The sequence below is a fragment of the Oncorhynchus gorbuscha genome, linkage group LG09 (assembly GCF_021184085.1).
Source record: "Oncorhynchus gorbuscha isolate QuinsamMale2020 ecotype Even-year linkage group LG09, OgorEven_v1.0, whole genome shotgun sequence".
NCBI classification, from domain to species: domain Eukaryota; kingdom Metazoa; phylum Chordata; class Actinopteri; order Salmoniformes; family Salmonidae; genus Oncorhynchus; species Oncorhynchus gorbuscha.
This window is the reverse complement of record NC_060181.1, coordinates 60,001,144-60,015,822: the sequence shown is the minus strand read 5'-3', so window position 1 is coordinate 60,015,822 and position 14,679 is coordinate 60,001,144. Positions and strand designations below refer to the sequence as shown.

Genomic DNA, 14,679 nt, shown 5'->3' with positions numbered 1-14,679 from the left:
TTAAGGCCAGGGCGTGACAACAGCAGATTTGTACCCTGTCAGCTTAGGGATTTGAATTTGCAACCTTCCGGTTACAAGTCCACCGCTCTAACCACTAGGGTACCTGCCACCCAAATGTTCAATTGATAAGTGTGCAAAATTGACTATTTTCCTTTCCGGCTAAGAATTCAAAATGTAACGAGTACTTTTGGGTGTCAAGGAAAATGTATGGAGTAAAAAGTACTTTATTTCTTTAGGAATGCAGTGAAGTAAACGTAAAAGTTGTCCAAAAAAAAATCATATTTTTTTATTTCACCTTTATTTAACCAGGTAAGCCAGTTGAGAACAAGTTCTCAATTGCAACTGCGACCTGGCCAAGCATAGCAGTTCGACACATACAACAACACAGAGTTACACATGGAATGAACAAAACATACAGTAAATAATAGAGTAGAAAAAAGAAAACAAAGTCTATATACAGTGAGTGCAAATTAGGGCAAACAAGGGAGTTAAGGTAATAAATAGGCCATGGTGGAGAAGTAATCACAATATGGCAATTAAACACTGGAATGGTAGATTTGCTAAAGATGGATGTGCAAGTAGAGATACTGTGGTGCAAAGGAGCAAAATAAATAAATACAGTATGGGAATGAGGTAGATAGATGGGCTGTATACAGATGGGCTATGAACAGGTGCAGATGGGCTATCTGTGAGCTGCTCTGACAGCTGGTTCTTAAAGCTAGTGAGGGAGATGGGAATCTCCAGGTTCAGTGATTTTTGCAGTTCGTTCCAGTCAGTGGCAGCAGAGAACTGGAAGAAAAGGCAACCAAAGGAGGAATTGGCTTTGGGGGTGACCAGTGAGATATACCTGCTGGAGCGCGTGCTACGAGTGGGTGCTGCTATGGTGACCAGCGAGCTGAGATAGGGCGGGGCTTTACCTAGCAGAGACTTGTAGATAACCTGTAGCCAGTGGGTTTGGCGACGAGTATGAAGCGAGGGCCAGCCAACGAGACCGTATAGGTCGCAGTGGTGAGTAGTGTATGGGGCTTTGATGGCAAAACAGGTGGCACTGTGATCTGGATAAGAGCGTCTGCTAAATGACTTAAATGTAAATGTGATAGACTACACCCAGTTTGCTGAGTAGAGTGTTGGAAGCTATTTTATAGATGACATCGCCGAAGTCAAGGATCGGTAGGATGGTCAGTTTTACGAGGGTATGTTTGGCAGCATGAGTGAAGGAAGCTTTGTTGCGAAATAGGAAGCCGATTCTAGATTTAATTTTTGATTGGAGATGCTTAATGTGAGTCTGGAAGGAGAGTTTACAGTCTAGCCAGACACCTAGGTATTTGTAGTTATCCACGTATTCTAAGTCAGAGCCGTCCAGAGTAGTGATGCTGGATGGGCGGGCAGGTGCGGGCAATGTTCGGTTGAATAGCATGCATTTATTTTTATTTGCGTTTAAGAGCAGTTGGAGGCCACAGAAGGAGAGTTGTATGGCATTGAAGCTCGTCTGGACGTTAGTTAACACAGCGTCCAAAGAAGGGCCAGAAGTATACAGAATGGTGTCATCTGCATAGAGGTGGATCGGAGAATCACCAGCAGCAAGAGCGACATCATTGATGTATACAGAGAAGACAGTGGGCTCGAGAATTGAACCCTGTGGCACCCCCATAGAGACTGCCAGAGGTCCGGAAAGAGATATTCTCTCTAGAAATAGCATTTAAACCAGGTGATGTCACTGCGTGTGTGTGAGGTGGAACTAAATTGTTAGCCGAGGCGTGTTGAGCAGTGCTAGAGGCTCTATAGTGAAATAAAAACAATAGTTACAAACCAGAACAGCAATCGACACGGCATGGTGACGTTAGGGAAAGGCATGCGTAGTCAGGTGATCATACAAGTCCAATGCGTGGCTTCAGGCAGCTAGCGGCACGGGGCTAGCAGAAAGGCCTTAGAGAGATGATGCGACGGAGGAAAGTCTGTTGTGGTCCCCTCGTGCAGTTACATCAGCGGACGGATCAGCAGAGCTGTGTGGTAAACCAGGCCAATTGGTAACATTTACATTACATTTAAGTCATTTAGCAGACGCTCTTATCCAGAGCGACTTACAAATTGGTGCATTCACCTTATGACATCCAGTGGAACAACCACTTTACAATAGTGCATCTAAATATTTTAAGGGGGGAGGGGGTGAGAAGGATTACTTTATCCTATCCTAGGTGTTCCTTAAAGAGGTGGGGTTTCAGGTGTCTCCGGAAGGTGGTGATTGACTCCGCTGTCCTGGCGTCGTGAGGGAGTTTGTTCCACCATTGGGGAGCCAGAGCAGCGAACAGTTTTGACTGAGCTGAGCGGGAACTGTACTTCCTCAGTGGTAGGGAGGCGAGCAGGCCAGAGGTGGATGAACGCAGTGCCCTTATTTGGGTGTAGGGCCTGATCAGAGCCTGGAGGTACTGAGGTGCCGTTCCCCTCACAGCTCCATAGGCAAGCACCATGGTCTTGTAGCGGATGCGAGCTTCAACTGGAAGCCAGTGGAGAGAGCGGAGGAGCGGGGTGACGTGAGAGAACTTGGGAAGGTTGAACACTAGACGGGCTGCGGCGTTCTGGATGAGTTGTAGGGGTTTAATGGCACAGGCAGGGAGCCCAGCCAACAGCGAGTTGCAGTAATCCAGACGGGAGATGACAAGTGCCTGGATTAGGACCTGCGCCGCTTCCTGTGTGAGGCAGGGTCGTACTCTGCGGATGTTGTAGAGCATGAACCTACAGGAACGGGCCACCGCCTTGATGTTAGTTGAGAACGACAGTTTGTTGTCCAGGATCACGCCAAGGTTCTTAGCGCTCTGGGAGGAGGACACAATGGAGTTGTCAACCGTGATGGCGAGATCATGGAACGGGCAGTCCTTCCCGGGAGGAAGAGCAGCTCCGTCTTGCCGAAGTTCAGCTTGAGGTGGTGATCCGTCATCCACACTGATATGTCTGCCAGACATGCAGAGATGCGATTCGCCACCTGGTCATCAGAAGGGGGAAAGGAGAAGATTAATTGTGTGTCGTCTGCATAGCAATGATAGGAGAGACCATGTGAGGTTATGACAGAGCCAAGTGACTTGGTGTATAGCGAGAATAGGAGAGGGCCTAGAACAGAGCCCTGGGGGACACCAGTGGTGAGAGCGCGTGGTGAGGAGACAGATTCTCGCCACGCCACCTGGTAGGAGCGACCTGTCAGGTAGGACGCAATCCAAGCGTGGGCCGCGCCGGAGATGCCCAACTCGGAGAGGGTGGAGAGGAGGATCTGATGGTTCACAGTATCGAAGGCAGCCGATAGGTCTAGAAGGATGAGAGCAGAGGAGAGAGAGTTAGCTTTAGCGGTGCGGAGCGCCTCCGTGATACAGAGAAGAGCAGTCTCAGTTGAATGACTAGTCTTGAAACCTGACTGATTTGGATCAAGAAGGTCATTCTGAGAGAGATAGCGGAAGAGCTGACCAAGGACGGCACGTTCAAGAGTTTTGGAGAGAAAAGAAAGAAGGGATACTGGTCTGTAGTTGTTGTTATGTATAGTGGAAGAAATATGTCCGAAGGGCATATATAGTAAAGTAAAATACAGATACCACAAAAAACGACTTAAGTAGTACTTTAAATTACTTTTTTACTTAAGTACACCATCCTTAGCTGCCAGGGCTGCGCCCTAGGTTGGCCGACCTAGGAGGAATAGTAGTGATCACAGGACTCGAGAGCCTTCTGGGCATGTTCCTTAGCCAAACAATTGATGCATAGAGGGTGGGAATCTTTCCCAGCAATCATGGAGCAGCAAGCACAAGACCGTGGGGGTTCAAGTGCTAGGATTGTCCTGGGGCAGGATAGCAGTCACCATTGCGAGGGAAAAGGCTTGTTAGGGGGACCAAGCAATGCCTGTTGCAAGAAAAACGTGTAGACGACGTAGGCTCGCAAGTTTGAAGTCCTGCGGCTTATGGCTAGCAAATAGTATCTTATAAAAAATGGCGTACCAAGCTAGCTAGTTATGAGCCTTGCCTCTAAGCAAGCCAACCTCACTAGCATACCCTACCAGCAACACGATAGCACTGCTAGCTCTGTTCTCTCGTCTAGTTTAACCTACAGTGCCTTCAGAAAGTATTCATACTCCTTGACTTTATGCACGTTCTGTTGTGTTACAGCCTGAATTCAAAATTGATAAAACATTTTTTTTTCTCTCACCAATCTTAAAACAATATCCCATAGCGACAAAATTAAAACATGTTTAGACATTTTTGCAAATTTATTGAAAAATAACTACAGAAATTCTAATTTACATAAGAATTCACACCCCTGAATACTTGTTAGAATCACCTTTGGCAGCGATTACAACTGTAAGTCTATTCTGTACAGGCTTCCTTCTTTTCAGTCTGTCAAATAGGTTAGTATTGTGGAGTAACTACAATGTTGTTGATCTATCCTCAGTTCTCTCCTATCACAGCCATTAAACTTCATAACTGTTTTAGTCACCAATGGCCTCATGGTGAAATCCCTGAGCAGTTTCCTTCTTCTCCAACAACTGAATTAGGAAGAACCCTGTATTTTGTAGTGACTGGGTGTGTTGATACACAATCCAAAGTGTAATTAATAACTTCCCCATGCTCAAAGGGATATTCAGTGTCTGCTTTATTTTTTACCCATCTACCAATAGGTGCTCGCTCTTCTTTGAGAGGCATTGGAAAACAGAGATGAGGTAGTCATGAAAAAAATAATGTTAATTAAACACTACTCTGCACACAGAATGAGTCCATGCAACTTATTATGCATCTTGTTAAGCACATTTTTACTGCTGAACTTATTTAGGACGCATAACAAACGGGTTTGGATACTTATTGACTCAAGACATTACAGCTTTTCATTTTTTATTCTAAAAATGTCTAAAAACATAATTCCATTTTGATATTTTGGGGTATTATGTCATATGGCCAGCGACAAAAAAACTAAATTCAATCAATTTGAAATTCAGGCTGTAACACAACAAAATGTGGAAAAAGGTCAAGGTTGTGTTAACTAGAACGATTCTCTCAGCTTTCACGGCTGAAAGCTCGGTCACGCGGTTTCTTTCAGCCAGCACTGAGCTAGTCACCGCACACCTTCACCACGAGGTAGCTGCTAGCTAGCTAATGCCCCACTAGCCTCGCGGCTATAGCATTATTCGTTGCTCAATATTGCTAGCAGTTAGCTGCAAGGCTCCTAACTAGCTAGCTTGGTACGCCATTAACACTAGATACTAGCCAAGTTAACCTAAGCATTGCAGCGTGGGCTAACCCAGTTCCAATAGCTAGCAATGACGCCAACTACCAATGGAGACTGAAAAGTAGAAAAGGAATTTCTACTCGAAAACAAAACCTTCCCGTTAGCCCACGCTGCAAAACTCAACCTCTCAACAGGGTCTGAAGACCTACGCTCAGCAGCGATATCCTTCACAGTTTACTTGTGAGCAGATAAGCAGCCAAACAGGTATTCAGTTGATATGAGGAAGAGAAGCGAGAATAACCAGAGGGAGGGAGAGTGGCTCATTTTATAGAAGTGAGGGTCTCACCTCATTCGCCACTCTACCTGTCTGTCTCCAACAGACGCTCTTGAAAGGTATTTCCAAGAGAGTAGGCCGTCCTAGCGAACCCTCACCTCTGAGATCCCAAAATGAATAACTGAAAGAGAACCCTATGCTACTTTTGACTTATACTGTTTGTCATATAATTCTAACGTGAGGTGTCTAATACATTTAGATTACCAATTGGCAGCTGGGAATTGACAGAATGCCCTTAGGACAAAGTTCCCTTCATGGTTTGATTCTGAATGTGTAGTAGGCGTACTAGTCAACCTCCTGTGCAAAAACCATTCTGAACTGTATCTAAACAACCATTAGCTCAGCTGGTTGGAGCATGGCACTATTGGTGTGGGGATCGCGGTTTTGTGTATTATGCACCTTAGGTTTTTACAAAAAATACGTTATTTTAATGATGTCTGAAATGGGTTTGATAAGCAAATTTCGAATTCCCCTGAAACCGCATCAAAGCACTCAATCAAGAATAATGGCGTCCTTGAACAAAGTTTCATAATGTAATCACACTGCAGAATAATGTAACTATATAGCAGCACAAACTGTTTTTCACTGGAACAAAATATGTTATGAAAATTACATTTAAAAAAACTAAGAGTAGTTATGCTAGAGATAGCTAGTTAGCTGACGTGCAATCTTGTTATTTAAGTTATGTTCAGTGGCTCTTTCCTTTAAAACAAACAGACTAAGGACATCAGATGTTCATGGCAAAGCAACGTTTCATCACAGCACTACACGACTGAATGGAGGAGATTTATGTTGTTTGGGGTCTGAGGTGAGATGTTTTCTATATTCACATGAGACCCTCCATCCAGAGTGAATGATTGTAACTTGGCTGCTCTGATATACAGCTGGATCCCTGTGTGTCTGTGCAGTCTAGGAGTCAGAAACACAACTCTCAGTTCCAACATCCTCATTTATCAAGGCATGACCTGCAGCGATTAAAGCGTGTAGCAGATCAGAGAAAGGGTCAGGCATCCCATCTCCGCCTGTTTGGGAAATCACTGCCATTTGATCCAGGCCAGCCCCAGAGGAATGTTGTTGCCGCAGATATCTTACAGACACTGAGGCTGCCAAACGGGCTTCTGGCACGAGAGCATTTTGGACCCAGGTAGGTCTGGGAAGAGGTCAGACAGTGGCTCACACAAGGCTTGCTATATGATAATAGTGGGCAGCGTCTGCGGTGAGGAATAACGATCTGAGAATACAGAAGCAGAAGAAAATTCCAGCAGAGTTTGCAACATACTTACCTTTTGTACATGCTTGCATCTCCAGATAAAAAGGATGAGAATCATTTTTAAAATAGGTACTTTTTTTCATTTTCAAAGAGGTCCAGATGATTCGTAAAACATCTCTAAATACCCGTTTTAAATCCCTTGAAAATCAGAACGCTCCTCAGAAACAACATCGAAGAGCTGCTAAATGGGATTTTAGCCAAATAAATGAAAGAGATGTATTGATTTACTTCCTGAATCATGTGCTGTGATCACCTGAATTATCATAGACCCCAGTTATCCACTTGGGCTTTGTTTATTCAGATGGAGGGAGCCAAATCACCAAAAGGCATGGATTATAATGAAAAATCATCAGTTGAGTCCTTTGATGCCTAAATAAGACATGTGCAGCCCATACCCCTTTTCCCTCACATGCACACACACACACACACACACACACACACACACACACACACACACACACACACACACACACACACACACACACACACACACACACACACACACACACACACACACACACACACACACACACACACACACACACACACACACACACACACAGTTTATTGCTAACAGAAAGTCCCTGAATAGATAGCTAACTCTATTCAAACTTCAATAGGAGTTTGAGAGCTTTTCAGGACTACTGTGATTTATTACCAATGTCTTAATTTGGTAAACCATGTGTTTTGAATTATAAGGCACACTAGAAAAATCACAAGGTTTTCCAGATAATGGTCCAAAGGGCATTTCCTGCATCTGTTTTTAACTAATGCAGGCAGAGGATGTTATTACTTACAACCAATTTTCAATTTTTCACACTGAAATCAATCATTTCCACTGACGGCAGATTTGGGGCTTGACTTCTGAACAAATCTTCATGTGCTGGGAAAATCCCACAGTTTTTCTGGAAGTCAATCATTTGTCAGACCTCTGTATAATGTATCATTACAGCCCTCCAGATTGAGCAGTTAGTACATGTTGGTATGTTGCACAGGGGAAGTCGGACAGTCATTGAGAAAACATCCTACGAGTGAACCAAGCAACTAAAATGTACTGTGATGGATAATATACATTCTTATAACCACTTCTAAAGATCAACAACTAAAGGACAACAACTTCAAAAAACGGGATATCTTAAAGGTATCTCGATATCAAATCATTTCTGGGTAACAATTATGTACCTTTCTGTGACTGTTTTCAAATCAAAATCGTAAAATATAAACAAAAATAGCTTCTTAGCAAAGAGCAATTTCTCAAGCAAGAATTTTGCTAGGACTATCTGGGACAAGGTCTGAGTTGGGAGAAGAAAACTGAAAACTAGCTGTTAATGGAAGAGGTTTGGTCTATTGTTGAATTTACCGCCTGGTGATGTCCCCAAGCAGGCCAAAACTCCATCCCACCAAAATAGGCTGACATTTCAGGCTGTCTTTTCAAACAGCTTTTACACTATAAGGGCATTAGTATTATTATACAGTATTAATCCAACCTCATAGTGTGGAAATATACATGAAACACAGGAAAATCTCATTTTTGACTGCACTGGGCCTTTAAAAGTTCTAGCATGACAAAATGTTCCAAATAACCCAAGCCACTTGAACGATACTACAAGGAAAGTTGCAATATAATCTTATACCTTCATATACTACAGGTACGTTTGAAAAGATTATTCTGTAGAAATTGTGATGATGAGTAGTTTGGAAGTACATCCTGTTAACTACTCTCACTGACATTAAGAGGATTATGGTAGGTAGTGGCAGACAGGAGTCCTCCTTCCTTCCGTTAAATTGAGTCTTCCTATCCACTCCAAATTTCAGCTACCTCTGCGACACACCTGTAATTTCAGCCTCTACGATGGGTGGAGACAGACAGATAAATCAAAAGGTTGAGAGACAGTGAGAGAGGGAGAGTATTTGTCTGAGGAACACGGAGAGGGTGGATCATTTGTCTTGCAGATGTATGTTGATATGGTGGTGTTGGTGAGGGTAGGGGCTGGACTGGGGGAGTATGGCATCGTGGTTGCACAGTTAGTGGGAGGACATGTGGTAAGTGGTGTCAGAGTTGCTGGTAATGAGCAAGTTGGACGGTAGGAAAGTGGGATGGATCAGTAAACGCGGGTTTTAGAACAGTACAACTGGGTAAGTCCATGTCCTAATGCCGTGTTCCCATTGACCACTCACAGCCGCAGCACAGCTCAGGGTGCCAACCAAATCAAGGCACAATGACTAGACTATACAGATGTAGGATCTTCATTATTTTGTTGCTGAGAATTTTCCTGTACTGCAGGAAATGCAAACTTGTAGTATATTCAAGGTTTAAAAAGGCTTCTAAATTTGAACTTTAAAATACCAGACTTGGTTTGCCCCTACAAAAAAATGTCCATTAATAATTAACATTTTCTGTTGTTGCAGGATTATTTTCCTGCTGTTGCAAACTGGCTCAAATTAAGATGTTAAATCTGTAGAGTCGAGGTACAGAACAATAACCTCGAAGGTACTGAGCCTTCCTCTTTTCCTTTCCTTTTCCTTCCCTACTCATCAAAATACCATGTTAAGTGTCTTTCTAGAAGCAGTGGTAATTGGTCTCTGTGTTGTGACTCCTCTTTATCACTGTCTCACTTCTGACATGTAATGTTTACCAGGACTATAATCTTCAAAAAGCCTGTTAACATAAGTAGCTCAGCTTTCATAACCCATAAAGTCAGCCTCTGACTGATCCTCGGCACCAGCCTGTTTACCACACTGAGGAGCGTAAACAGCACTCTGATCATATCACCGCATTGCTCGCAGAGCCTTTCGTCTGCTTGACTCATTTTGAATTATTATTCATATTGTATTAATATTCAGGCTGGTGAGACAGGGAGAGAAGTTACATACTGTAAGTGTTCTGTTTACATGAATGTTTGGTGGATGAACCTTGCTGAACTTTCTTGGTAACAAAATGCTGCAAATCAAAGGTTGACACGTTTGTGTGTCAAGCTTTGACACAAACCACATCATTTCATCATGGAAATGTGGGTAATTTTTGGTTGAGACGTTGATCGATGAGATTTCAACCTTTCTTCACACACTCAGAAAGACATGCAGAAGTTTGTTGAATTCCCCATGTGTTTTCCCAAGGTTTTTCTTGTTATGTCACCTTTCCATCCAGTTTCTATGTGAGCAAAGTTATAATGTATAAAAACAAATTACGCCAGCTGGGATGGAAACAGGAAGATGGGGTAAAATTGTATACATTTTGGGGTGGCAGGTGGCCTAGTGGTTAGAGCGTTGGACTAGTAACTCAAAGGTTGCAAGATCGAATCCCCGAGCTGACAAGGTAAAAATCTGTCGATCTGCCCCTGAACAAGGCAGTTAACCCACTATTCCTAAGCCGTCATTGAAAATAAGAATTTGTTCTTAACTGACCTGCCTAGTTAAATAATGGTATAAATGATGACAGATAATTTGTTCGTTTGGCATGGTGGGATCTTTTGTGTCGTTAAAATTAATAATGAGAGAAATGGTAGTGGAAACCCCTTTGTGCAAATATTGACATCATAAGGACGTAAACTTATGATGATGCCTCTCTCCGGATATACTGTACCCGTACATACAGCCAGCTGGGTTCTCAGTACATCGCACAGACAGGAATAAAGAACTTTCCAGGAAAAGAAATGCGGAGGTGTATGTTTGATGATTAACTACTCATGGTGTGATTGTGGTAACATATAGGAACTCAAGCCCTTTTGTTAACTCAACCTAGAATATCTCACAAAACTAACCCTAACCCTAACCCAAGATAATTATCTTCGGTCATCGTCACAGCCATGTAAATTCCCCGTCAAGCTGATACCAAGACAACTCCAAAGGAACTACACTGGACTTTGTGCAAACTGGAAACCACATATCCTGAGACAACAAGCTGCCTGTGCCACGCGCGCTTGTGCCTGTGCCACGTGCGTTTCAAAAACTCTCGACTATTGCTACTCTCCGTTCCGGGACAGCTACAAGGCCCTCCCTTGCCCTCCCTTCAGCAAATCAGATCACACCTCTATCCCGCTCCTCCCTTTCCATAGGCAGAAACTCATACAGGAAGTACCCATGATAAGGACTGTTCAATGCTGGTCTGACCAATCAGAATCCATGCTTCAAGATTGTTTTGATCACATGGACTGGGATATGTTCCGGGTGAGAATAACATTGACGTATACACTGACACAGTGACTGAGTTCATCATGAAGTGTATAGGGGATGTTGTTCCCACTGTGACGATTAAAACAAAAAAATTGTGGATAGATGCATTTAACCACGGCAAGATGACTGGGAATACGGAGTAGAAACAGTCCAGTTATACCCTTCATAGGCAATCAAAATGTTAGCACAGAGACAAAGTGGAGCGGCAATTCAAAGGCTCAGACACAAGACGTATGTGGCAGGGACTCCAGACAATCACGGATTAGGGAAAAGAAGCCACGATGCGGACATCGACGTCTTGCTCCTGGACAAGCTAAACACCTTCTTCACCCACTTAGAGGAAAACACAGTGCCGCCGATGTGGGCCACCACCACTCCCCTAGACTGTGAGCTCTTGTTCTCCGTGGCTGACGTGAGTAAGACATTTAAGCTTTTTAACCCTCGCAAAGCTGCAGGCACAGATGGCATCACTAGCTGGGTCCTCAGAACATGCGCAGACCAGCTGGCTGGAGTATTCAATCTCTCCCTATCCCAGTCTGTTGACGCCACTTGCTTCAAGATGTCCACCATTGTTCCTGTACCCAAGAAAGCAAAAGTAACTGAACTAAATGACTGTCGCCCCGTAGCACTCATGTCTGTCATCATGAAGTGATTTGAGAAACTACTTAAGGATCATATCACCTCCCCCTTACCCGACACCCTAGACCCACTGCAATTTGCATTCTGCCTCAATAGATCCACGGATGACACAATCGCCATCGCACTGCCCACTGCCCTATCCCATATGGACAAGAGGAATACCTATGTAAAAATGCTGTTATTTAACTACATCTCAGTCTTCAACACGATAGTACCGTCTAAGCTCATCATTAAGTTTGGGGCCCAGGGTCTGAACCCCAACCTGTGCAACTTGGTCCTGGACTTCCTGACAGGCAGCCCCTAGGTGGTAAAGGTAGATAACAACACCTCTACTGCGCTGATCCTCATCACAGGCGGCCCCACAAGGGTGCGTGCTCAGCCCCCTCCAGTACTCCCTGTTCACCCTGTTCACTGGTTGGCCACACACGTCTTCAACTCAATCATCAAGCTTGCACAACAGTGGTAGGTCTGATTGCCAAAGATGACAAGACAGCCTACCGGGAGGAGGTGAGAGGGCCCTGGCGGAGTGGTGCCAGAAAAAGGTTGAAAATGTGATGGAAGCACAATAAACTTTAGATTCTTATTCAGCACATGAAAATGTAAGCTAGCCAGCTATCTAAACTTGTAGTAATCATGGTCAAATTACCGGTCACAATGATTTTATCAGTCACTCTTCGATATTATATTAAAAACTTTCCAGCCTATGGCAAAATCTGTAGAATTGCAGGAAATACACTGTAAAACGGCACAATTTTTTCTCCGTGCCATGGCAAAATTAGTAGAATTGCATGAAATTATTATTATTCTCTACACCGCATGGTAAAATGTGTAGAATTGCAGGAATGTCTCCACTGTCAAGAGGGGGGGCTGCTAATGTTTTGCTGGCAAGGGGTTTCCCCAACAAAATTTCACCCAAAAGACTAGGACGGGTTCTGACAGCATGTGTGGGTATGGATGTGGGTACACAGACCCGTAAGTCACTGCGGCCCCTCATGAGGAGTTCAGATTTTTAGTGGTCCCCACCCCATCAAAGTTGCCTATCCCTGCTATAGATAATCAACTCTCCAGCAGGATGTGCTGCCCAGTCTACTGTTTTTTTCTTCTGATAGTGGATATAACGGTGAAGATCTGACGCTGTTTCAAAGGTACAAATTCAACATATTTTACACTAGTTTTGTCTATGTAGAATTTTATTTTTACCATAATGACATACATCTGTTGTTGAAAAATGACTTTCTGCAATCCAATGTATTTTTCACATTGACTCCATATTACAATACGTTGACATATTACATTGAAACAACGTTGATTCAACCAGTTTGTGCCCAGTGGGATGTAAAGAAGGGCTGCGTCTGTGGAGTGCTTTAATTCTCTCTTTCCTTATTGCTTCCACAAAAGACAGCACTGCAGGTATCTGGCTAAAGCTGGAGGATAGTCCCTTAGCCCTGTGTTAAACATACACTGAAACAGACATCTTTGAAACTAAGGGTAATCTCCTCCTGTCTTGCTTTCACAAATGGGGCTGTCCTGGACCACACAGCATAGCTGAGCTCAGTCAAATTACTTAGAAGGGACTTAGCGTCCATCAAACGCAGAGAGGTTCCGGGTCGTGCCACAGCTCTTTTGGCCAAATGCAAAGCGGATTTGAATTTCCTAGGCTAATTTTCAACTTTCTCTGTTGGTGTCCTGAAACACGCCAGGTTCACCACAGCCCCAGAATATAAGCATTCACCAGGGGCGTCGGCAGGATGAGACACAGGAAGAAGCCTGGTCTCCAAACATCTGGCAGGGCCAGGCTTCCATGACTCGCTCAACCTCAGGATAAAAAAAGGCCTCAGATCTGCAGGGATCAAAGTGTACCCTGGGTGCCTGAGCTACCGTGGCCTCCCTCAATGTATTCAAATATGGTTTCCTGAAAGCAACTTGAGCCATAAGCAGACCTCAGAATATAAACGTGGAGGAAAGAGAGGATGAATACCTGAAAGTCTATGTGAACTCTACACAGAACACAAGTGAAGCATTATGAAAGCCCATGGCTTATGGAAAATGAAAATGTTTTTATCACAGCATTTAGCATTTTGCCCCGAAACCAACTACCCTCCTCTCAGGAGAAGGGAATTTCAAACCTCATTATTAATGGACCTAGCTAGTTATAATGAATATTTTCCCAATTTATAATGGCATAACTGCTTAATTATTTTTGCTAGTATAAACCAGGGAACTACAGTGGGGGAAACACTTTAAATGCATATTTCAATGAATGAAATTAAACTCAAACTGCTGTTCCTTCCAGCATTTCTTTTCAAATTCACACATCATAAATTCTTAAAAGCAGTCCCTTGTCAGCGGCAGTGATGCTTTAGAGCGGGGGTCACCTGTATCCAGCATTACCGAATTAGCTGCTATCTAACCCAGACCTGCTGTGGCATGCTGACACTAATCCCGCGCCCGCTGGAGAGCCCTGTCTGTGTTATATTATCATGTCTAATCCTCGTAATCTCCCGGTCGTGTAGCTAAACGGTATTCCACCTCCGTCTCTTTACCTCAGTCTCATAATAACATTAATGAAGGGCCGGGCCCCCATTACCCAGGCAGGCTAGTGGTGGGCTGGGTGACGGCCGTAATCAGCAGCCCCCTGCTCAACCACCCACTCAGCCTCCCAGGCAGCATGAATTAATGAATTCAGCGCCTTGGGCAAAAAGCAAACCAAACATATGTTCAACAAATCAGGGTTTGTGTATTTTCTTGTCACCGTTACTATGGGTGTCTATTAGAGCCATTGATGAGATCTTTAGCAAAGGGCTTGGCGTGTGGGAGAATGAGGCTTTGAAGTGCTATAGCTCCACTTCTAAAACCCCTGCGATGAGATGTTGTTTATGACCAGTTGACCCAGGTTAAAATAACATATAAATATCACATATAATACTTTGTTGTCAACAAAAAAAAGCAGGAAGGATTGGTAGGGATGAAAGGGTTCCTGAATTAAAAATGGCACTTTATCAATTAACGCTGGATTTCTCCTGTCTCCTTACGTAATTACCTGCACCCTTCAGCTCTGTGCTCAGGC

The 14,679-nt window shown here is 43.8% G+C and overlaps 1 protein-coding gene across 5 annotated transcripts in view; it reads right to left on the bottom strand.

Annotated features, from left to right (window-relative positions):
* myo3b (myosin IIIB) overlaps positions 1-14,679 on the bottom strand; it is a 118,262-nt gene that overhangs the window by 19,001 nt on the left and 84,582 nt on the right. The window lies entirely within an intron of this gene.